A 9,843-nucleotide genomic window follows, 5' to 3' on the forward strand; every position below is an offset into this window, starting at 1 on the left:
ACAGCAGTGACACTCCAAAACCTCTGAGGCCTAGACCTCATCACTGCTGAGAAAGGAGGACTCTGCACCTTCTTAGGGGAAGAGTGTTGTTTTTACACTAACCAATCAGGGATAGTACGAGATGCCTCCCAGCATTTACAGGAAAAGGCTTCTGAAATCAGACAATGCCTTTCAAACTCTTATACCAACATCTGGAGTTGGGCAACATGGCTTCTCCCCTTTCTAGGTCCCGTGGCTGCCATTTGCTATTACTCGCCTTCAGGCCCTGTATTTTTAAACTCCTTGTCAAATTTGTTTCCTCTAGAATCGAGGCCATCAAGCTACAGATGGTCTTACAAATGGAAACCCAAATGAGCTCAACTAACAACTTCTACTGAGGACTCCTGGACCAACCCACTGGCCCTTTCACTGGCCTAAAGAGTTCCCCTCTGGAGGACACTACAACTGCAGGGCCCCTTCTTCGCTCCTATCCAGCAGGAATTAGCTAGAGCACTCATCGCCCAATTCCCACCAGCAGTTGGGGTGTCATGTTTAGATGGGGGATTGAGAGGTGAAGTCAGCTGGGCTTCTGGGTCAGGTGGGGACTTGGAGAACTTTTCTGTCTAGCTAAAGGATTGTAAACACACCAATCAGTGCTCTGTGTCTAGCTAAAGGTTTGTAAATGCACCAATCAGCACTCTGTAAAAACGCACCAATCTGCGCTCTGTGTCTAGCTAAAGGTTTGTAAACACACCAATCAGCACTCTGTAAAAATGCACCAATCAATGCTCTGTGTCTTGCTAAAGATTTGTAAATGCACCAATCAGCTCTCTGTAAAAATGGACCAATAAGCACTCTGTAAAATGGACTAATCAGCGCTCTGTAAAATGGACCAATCAGCAGGATGTGGGCAGGGCCATATAAGGGAATAAAAGCTGGCCACCCAAGACAGCAGCAGCAACCCGCTCTGGTCCCCTTCCATGCCATGGAAGCTTTCTTCTTTTGCTCTTCGCAATAAATCTTGCTGCTGCTCACTCTTTGGGGCCACACTACCTTTATGAGCTGTAACACTCACCACGAAGGTCTGCAGCTTCACTCCTGAAGCCAGCAAGACCACGAACCCACCAGGAGGAAAAATAACTCCAGATGCGCCACCTTTAAGAGCTGTAACACTCACTGTGAAGGTCTGCGGCTTCACTCCTGAAGTCAGTGAGACCACGAACCCACAGAAAGGAACAAACAACTCTGGACGTGCCACCTTTAAGAGCTCTAACACTCATTGCGAAGGTCTGCAGCTTCACTCCTGAAGTCAGCAAGACCACAAACCCACCAGAAGGAAGAAACTCCAGACACATCTGAACATCTGAAGGAACAAACTCCAGACACACCATCTTTAAGAACTGTAACACTCACCGCGAGGGTCCCTGGCTTCATTCTTGAAGTCAGCAAGACCAAGAACCCACCAGAAGGAACTAATTCTGGACACAGTAGCACCTCTTTAAAAGATTGTTTAGTGAGTTAATGAAATAATCTATGGAAAGCATCTATGGCAGATAGGAGGATCTTCAACAAATATTAGCTACAATTATTATCCATAAATGGAAGCTCTCAATCTAGGGAGGAAAAAGGCACACAGTAGGCATGTCAGCCTATCTGGGTAGTACTGTGTCAGGTACAGGGCATTCTGATCAAAGAACTTAGAGGAAGAAGGCTTTGTAGAGAGAAGATGTTTAGAAACAAAAGTGATCACTTTGGCAAACAGACCAAAAAACTCACTTGGGCACTCCATTGTTCTTTGTTTAATGCCGTGAATATAAGTGAATACGAGTTTGATTAAAAAAAAATAAATCTCAAGTCTTCTACCAAGACTTGAGGACTACAATGCATTTAACTATTCAATTGGATGTAGTCTGTCAACATATATACATAAACTATATTTTTCTAGAATTGTCAAAGGAACAACATTATTGTCTGTTTCTAACTACACCAATTATGCAGGTGTAGAGAGTCCTGCTAGGGGTGCACTACTCCACCTATCAGAGAGGTGAGAAAGGTTTTTCATTTCCTCATTGTGGTCTTATGGTGATTGAGTAGGCATCACTTCTAGAAAATCGCCATCACTCTGCTCACCCACTTTGTGGAGAGCAGTGTAAAGGAAGGAAGTCTAGCTACTTAGTCTGGATAACATCAAGGAGTTCACCTGTTGCAACCAATTTGAAAGACTCATTGGATTGGCCTGTTTACAGAGTGATGGACAGACATGGTAGGGTATCAGAAATAATTTGAATTCCTAATATATTGGTGGTTTATTTATGAGGCATAAATTTGCAGGGGCCGGGCGCGGTGGCTCACGCCCGTAATCCCAGCACTTTGGGAGGCCGAGGCGGGCGGATCACGAGGTCAGGAGATCGAGACCATCCTGGCTAACACGGTGAAACCCCGTCTCTACTAAAAATACAAAAAATTAGCCGGGCGTGGTAGCGGGCGCCTGTAGTCCCAGCTACTCGGGAAGCTGAGGCAGGAGAATGGCGTGAACCCGGGAGGCGGAGCTTGCAGTGAGCCGAGATCGCGCCACTGCACTCCAGCCTGGGTGACAGAGCGAGACTCCGTCTCAAAAAAAAAAAAAAAAAATTTGCAGGAAGTTAATGGCCATAATTTATTGAGCACCTACTATGTTTTCAGAACTCAGAGTTTTCCACACATTGTTACACAGAATCCTTAGTGCATTCGTACAAGGAAGGTATTATTATTAGTCTCATTTTATAGATGAGTTAAAAGAAGCTCAAAAGTTGTAGATCTCTAAAGGTGCTTTTTAAGTCAGAGATGTTGGCTTCAAGAACAGAACTGCAGTCAGGCTAGTGTTAATGAGTTTTATAGTATAATATAACAGACAGTCACAGAAACATCAAAGGACAAGAAGTGGGTGGTATATCTTGAGCAACTGGACATCAGGGGCTGTCTCTCCTCATTGCTTCTCTCTTTTTCTTTTTCTCTTTCTGAATACACTCTGGCCCTGACTCTTCTATCTTTTAGCTACAGTCTCTCGATCACACAGTTGAGTCAGGGGTCCAACCTGGGTCTGATGTCTGGCCATGAAGCAATCAGTGAAAACCAGAGGGTTGAGGTTATGCAGGTGTAGAAAGCCACATCATTTTCAAAGGTGTCACAAAGCTAGTAAATGGCAGAGGCAGAATGCCAAGTCACATCTGTCTGATGCCCATATTCTTTCCACTAAAAAAAAGGAGTGGGGCTGAAAAGAGTTTGAGTAAGACTTTCGGCTATCTACCCTGAATGATAGCTCCACACTGCACAAGGCTTGAGGAAAAACACTGTAACTGGCAAGGAGCTCAGAAGCAATACTCTTCAAATTCCTCATTTTATTGGCCAAATGACTTGGCAAAACAATGTTGTTAATATTTATTTAAATATATTTGGATAAGGAAAATACAGGATTGTTCTCACAGTTCCATAGTCTAACATCTTTCAAATATTGTGAGGTTGAAGCAGGCTAAGGAGCAAAATGTCTAAGCTTCTAGGGCCGTATGTTTAATCTACCCAAATCCAACACCACAAATCAAGTATTCATTTCACTTTGACATTGAAACCAAAGTTGGTGAGAGAGTTAAAGTTGTCTCCTCTACCCTTGGGTTAGAAAATATTTTTCCAACTTGGTCCTAATTCTCTCATAAAACACATGTATACAGAATGTTGGAAATGCTTGTTCATATCTCTCCCTGTGAAAGTTTTTGGGAAATAATCTGAGAAAAGCCAAAAGACAAAGTTGTACACATATTCCTGGCAGCTTCCTCTGAGTACCAAACTAAAAAAACTTAATGCTCAGCAAATGGTTTAGTGAAATATTATAGACTGGTATAAGAAAATGCTATGCCAATAATCATTTTAACATGATGGAGAAAAAATATTATATAATAATTTAAAATAATAAAAAATGGCATGAATTCCACAATTTCAACAATAAAAGAATATATACAAATGATGGGTACCATCTGATTTGGTTTGACTCGATGTGATTCCACCCAAATCTCACCTTGAATTGTAATCCCCGTGATCCCCATGTGTCAAGGGTGGGACCAGGTGGAGGTAATTGGATCATGGCGGTGGTTCTCCCATGCTGTTCTCATGATGAATGAGTCTCATGAGATCTGATGGTTTTATAAGCATCTGGCATTTCCCCTGCTGCACTCACTCTGTCCTGCCACCCTTTTAAGAAGGTGTCTGCTTCTCCTTTGCTTTCCACCGTGACTGTAAGTTTCCGAGGCCTCCCCATCAATGCAGAAGTATGAGTTAATTAAACCTCTTTCCTTTATAAATTACACAGTCTCAGATATTTCTTTATAGTGTGAGAAGAGACTAATAAACCGTCTATATATTGAAAATAGTTTTTTAAGGATGAAGAATCTACAGTGATTTCCCATAGAATCATATTATTTTCATTGATAATCACATTATATTACTAACAATGGCCAAAATGTATTGAGTGATTACTTTATTAAGTGCTTTACTGATATCTTTTAACTTAATTCTCTTTAGGAAAATAGTATCATAAGTCACACTTTGTAAAGAAACTGAGGATAAAAGAGGTTAAGCAAATTCCTGAGATACAATTCTAAGAAGTTTTCCCCAGAGTTCAAGTTCCTAACTAAGGAATAATAATGATGGTAATAATGAGAGGTGATAATATGCTAGCAGCCCTCGCTTGCTCTGGGTGCCTCTTCGGCCTCGGCGTCCACTCTGGCCACACTTGAGGAGCCCTTCAGCCTGCCACAGCACTATGGGAGCCCCTCTCTGGGCTGGCCAAGGCCAGAGCTGGCTCCCTCTGCTTGCAGGGAGGTTTGGAGGGAGAGATACAGGCAGGAACCAGGGCTGCGGCACTCATGGGCCAGTGTGAGTTCCGGGTGGGCATGGGCTCGGTAGGCCCTGCACTCAGAGCACTTGGAGTGGCTGGCCGGCACCACCGGCCCCAGGCAGTGAGGGGCTTAGCACCCAGGCCAGCAGCTGCAGAGGGGTTGCCAGGTCCCCCAGCACTGTTGGCCTGCCTTCGCCACGATTGAATTCTTGCCAGGCCTCAGCCACCTCCCCATGGGGCAGGGCTCGGGACCTACAGCCCACCATGCCCGAGCCCCCCCGCAGTGGGGGCACCTACCCCTGACGGGCACCTACCCCTGCTCTGCGCCTGGTCCCATTGGCCGCCCAAGGGCTGAGGAGTGCAGGCGCACAGCACGGGACTGGCTGGCAGCTCTGCCCACGGCCCTGGCATGGGACCCACTAGGTGAAGCCAGCTGGGCTCCTGAGTCAGGTGGGGACTTGGAGAACATTTATGTCTAGGCAGAGGATTGTATATTCACCAACCAGCACTCTGTGTCTAGCTCGGGGTTCATGGATGCCCCAATCAGCACTCTGTATCTAGCTAATCTGGTGGGGACTTGGAGAATTTTATGTCTAGCTAAAGGATTGTAAATGCACCAATCAGCACTCTGTGTCTAGTTCAAGGTTTGTAAACACACCAATCAGCAGCCTGTGTCTAGCTCAAGGTTTGTAAATGCACCAATCAGTGCTCTGTGTCTAGCTAATCTAGTGGGGACTTGGAGAATTTTATGTCTAGCTAAAGGATTGTAAATGCACCAATCAGCACTCTGTGTCTAGTTCAAGGTTTGTAAACACACCAATCAGCAGCCTGTGTCTAGCTCAAGGTTTGTAAATGCACCAATCAGTGCTCTGTGTCTAGCTAATCTAGTGGGGACTTGGAGAACTTTTACATCTAGCTAAAGGATTGTAAATACACCAATCAGCACTCTGTGTCTGCTCAAAGTTTGTAAACATACCAATCAGCACTCTGTGTCTAGCTCAAGGTTTGTAAACACACCAATCAGCACCCTGTGTCTAGCTCAAGGTTTGTAAATGCACCAATCAGTGCTCTGTGTCTAGTTAATCTAGTGGGGACTTGGAGAACTTTTACGTCTAGCTAGAGGATTGTAAATACACCAATCAGCACTCTGTGTCTAGCTCAGGGATTATAAACGCACCAATAAGCACCCTGTCAAAATGGACCAATTAGCTCTCTGTAAAATGGACCAATCAGCAGGATGTGGGTGGGACCAGATAAGGGAATAAAATCAGGCTGCCCACCAGCAGCCACAACCCACTTGGGTCCCCTTCCACACTGTGGAAGATTTGTTCTTTTGCTATTTGCAATAAATCTTGCTGCTGCTCATTCTTTGGGTCTGCACTGCCTTTATGAGCTGTACCACTCACCGTGAAGGGTCTGCAGCTTCACTCCTGAGGCCAGCGAGACTACAAACCCACTGGGAGGAATGAACAACTCCGGATTGGAGGAACAAACAACTCCAGACGTGCTGCCTTAAGAGCTGTAGCACTCACCGTGAAAGTCTACAGCTTCACTCCTGAAGCCAGCGAGACCATGAACCCACCAGAAGGAAGAAACTCCGAACATGTCCGAACATCAGAAGGAGCAAACTCTGGACACACCATCTTTAAGAGCCGTAACACTCTCCACGAGGGTCCGTGGCTTCATTCTTGAAGTCAGCGAGACCAAGAACCCACCAATTCCAGACACAATAACAACAGCTAACAATTAAGTGCCACTTAATATATGCCAGACAGTGTTCTAAGTGCCTTATGTTTACTAACTCATTTAATCCTCAGATCAATCCTATGATTTAGGTAGTAATATGATTCCTTTTTTCAGGTAAGAAAACCATAGCCCAGAACCAGGGCCCCCAGCCAGGGTGTGGCTGAATCAGAGTTAGAACTCAGACTGTCTGCCTCCAAAGTCTGTACTTTCATCTGCTCACTGCTCTAGTTCCAGGACTTAGTAGAAATAGCAAGGAAGGAATGAAGAAATAAATTTTAAAGAAAAAATCAAAGAACTTATGATAACTCCAAAACAATCCCAAACATTCCTGCCTGAAGGAGTGGGAGGAAAATAGCTTTATTGACTAACAAAGGAGGTTAATTTGAACATGTTAAATTTTAGGTAACTTTGAAATATGCTGAGTGAAAGCTCCAGCTGGGTCATGGGAAGCACGGGGATGTTGTGTGCAATATAAAATTACTCAATACATGGATTTGAGACCAATAATGTGAGAGGTGATAATTTCTAACTCTCAGTATGAATTAATTTTTTGAGAGAGAAATTTTAGAGGGAAGAGCACTCTTCAAGAAAATTGACAGTAAAAAGTGAAGAGATGGACAGCAATCTGAAAATTACACAAGGCAGAGTCATGAAAAGAAGATAACTCTGCAGCAGGAAGTCAAGAGGAAAGAAGCTGAAGGAAGCCTTGGAATTGGTTCCCAGAGGTCCTTCATGACTGTGGAAGGAGGGTAGAACTGCAGCCACAGGCTGAGGAATCAGAAAGGGTCAGAAAGGGGAGCAAGTTATTCTTTAGGAAGTTTGTCAACCAAGGGAAGGAAACAGTAGAGCAGCTGGAGGGAAAATTAGATTAAGTGGGAGTTTCTTTCACAGCAGTTAGTTGTCTGTGCAAGACCCATGGCAGTCTGGAAAGATTATTTACCCTATTGTCTCACACAGTTTATTTATTTACCTATTGTTTCACAAGATCATGGCAGTCTGGAAAGATCTGGGGCCCTGGTTCTGGGCTATGGTTTCCTTACCTGTGAAAAGGAATCAGATTAGTACCTACATCATAGGATTGATCTGAGGATTAAATGAGTTAGTAAACATAAAGCACTTAGAACAGTGCCTGGCATATATTAAGTGCCACTTAATTGTTAGCTGTTTTTATCATCATCATTATTATTCCTTAGTTAGGAAATTGAACTCTGGGGAAAACCTCTTAGAATTGTATCTCAGTCAGGAAAGATCAGGGGTGTCTGAAGATGCTGGAGAAAGGAGAACCTCTTGAAACAGTGCTGGGAAGGATCAGAGGGAGGAGTTTCATTTTCTAAAAGGGAGATGTCATATATGTGGCCATTGGAGGGAAGCAAGTATGAGTGTAGGTTGGAGTTGAAGTAAACAAAAATGCAATGTTGTTTATTTACCTATTGTCTCACAGTTTATCCTTTTATAATTTGTTCTATGCTGCCAGTGCTGTGATTCTCCAAATTTGATTTCCTAGTCTACCTTGACATCTGGCTTTTCTAATGGTTCTGCCAATGAGAGGTACTAGAGAGATTTGAAAGCAGTGGAGGGGAGAAGGGACTTACTTTCCAATTCCCACTAGTGTCACTCCATGTCACATGGTTGGGTCAGCTGTTTTAGGCCCTCTTGGCACCAGCCTTGCCTTATTCTCACAGGGACCAGCCACAGCTGGGCCACACTCTCTTGGCAGTGTAAGTATGAGCTTTGCCTTCTGAGCAGCCACTGGGCTATACCCTTTCCTCTGAGGTTTTAGTTCTGGTAACTGTACCACTTTTTTTTTTTGTCCTCCCTCAGGAGCTTAATGTTCTTAACGTTTTGGGTGACCTCAGTTTGCCCTTTGTAATTTTTTCACCTTCCAACACATCAATAACCAACTTTCTGTATTAAATCACCTTTGTTTGAAAGAATTTTCTTTCCCTTTCCTAACTGGACACATTGATATAGTTCTTGGCCCCAGCAGTGGTTCCAGAAGCAGACCCTCAAGTAAACATGTGTTTACATAGATTTACTTTCTATCTTTTTTCTTATTCTTTCTTTTTTTGTTTTTTTCCATATCTGAGTTGATGTCTTTTTAATGATTATAATTTGCTAATATAGAAAGCAGTGGAGTGAGTTAGTTTAAGGGATGTGAAAAGAGAGGAAAAGATCCAGAAGAGTCAACCAAGGGGAAGCCAGTGGAGCTGACTAATGGGCCCCAGTTGCTCTCTTCTCTTATAGACTTGATATAGCTCTGCTCTGCAATTTTCTACACACCCTGCATTGGCTTTCAAGTAGAAGTTTTCCAGAGCACTTCCAAGGTGTGTGAAATGTAGTATTTTTAGAATTCTTATACAATATAGTCACTGAAAATGTTATCCCCAGCCATATATACTTATTTGCACAATGCTATGAACTTTGTTCTACAATTTTTATTAATTTTGTATTTTGTGAATTTTGGAATGTAAGCAACTCTTTTTTTGAACACTAAAATAATCTTAATTTTTAATTTTCGTGGCTACCCAGTAGATGTATATACTTATGGGGTACATGAGATATTTTTGTATAGGTATGCAATGCATAAAAATCACATCATGGAAAAGTAGGTATCCATCCCCGTAAGTATTTATTCTCTGTGTTACAATCTAATTATACTCTTTTAGTTATTTTAAAGTGCATAATTATTATTGATTATAGTCCCCCTGTTATGCTGTCAAATACTAGGTCTTATTTATTCTAACTATTTTTTTGTACCCATTAACCATCCTCGCCTTCCTCCATCCCTCTCACTACCCTTGCTGGCCTCTGGTAACCATCCTTCTATTCTCTCTCTCCGTAAGTTCAATTGTTTTGATTTTCAGATCCCAAAAATAAGTGAGAACATGTGATGTTTGTCTTTCTCTGCCTGGTTTATTTATTTAACATAATGACTTCTAGTTCCATCCATGTTGTTGCAAGTGACAGGATCTCATTCTTTTTCGTGGATGAATAGTACTCCATTGTGTATATGAAGCACATTTTCTTCATCCATTCATCTGTTGATAGATACTTGGGTTGCTTCCAAGTTTTCGCTCTTGTGAACAGTGCTGCAATAAACATGGGAGTGCAGATATCTCCTTAATACACTGATTTCCTTCCTTGGGGTATATACCCAGCAGTGGGATTGCAGGATAACATGGTAGCTATATTTTTAATTTTTTTGAGGAACCTCCAAAATGTTCTCCATAGTGGTTGTACTGGCTTCCATT

Source organism: Pan paniscus, chromosome 3 (genome assembly GCF_029289425.2).
Source record: "Pan paniscus chromosome 3, NHGRI_mPanPan1-v2.0_pri, whole genome shotgun sequence".
In the NCBI taxonomy this organism is placed as follows: domain Eukaryota; kingdom Metazoa; phylum Chordata; class Mammalia; order Primates; family Hominidae; genus Pan; species Pan paniscus.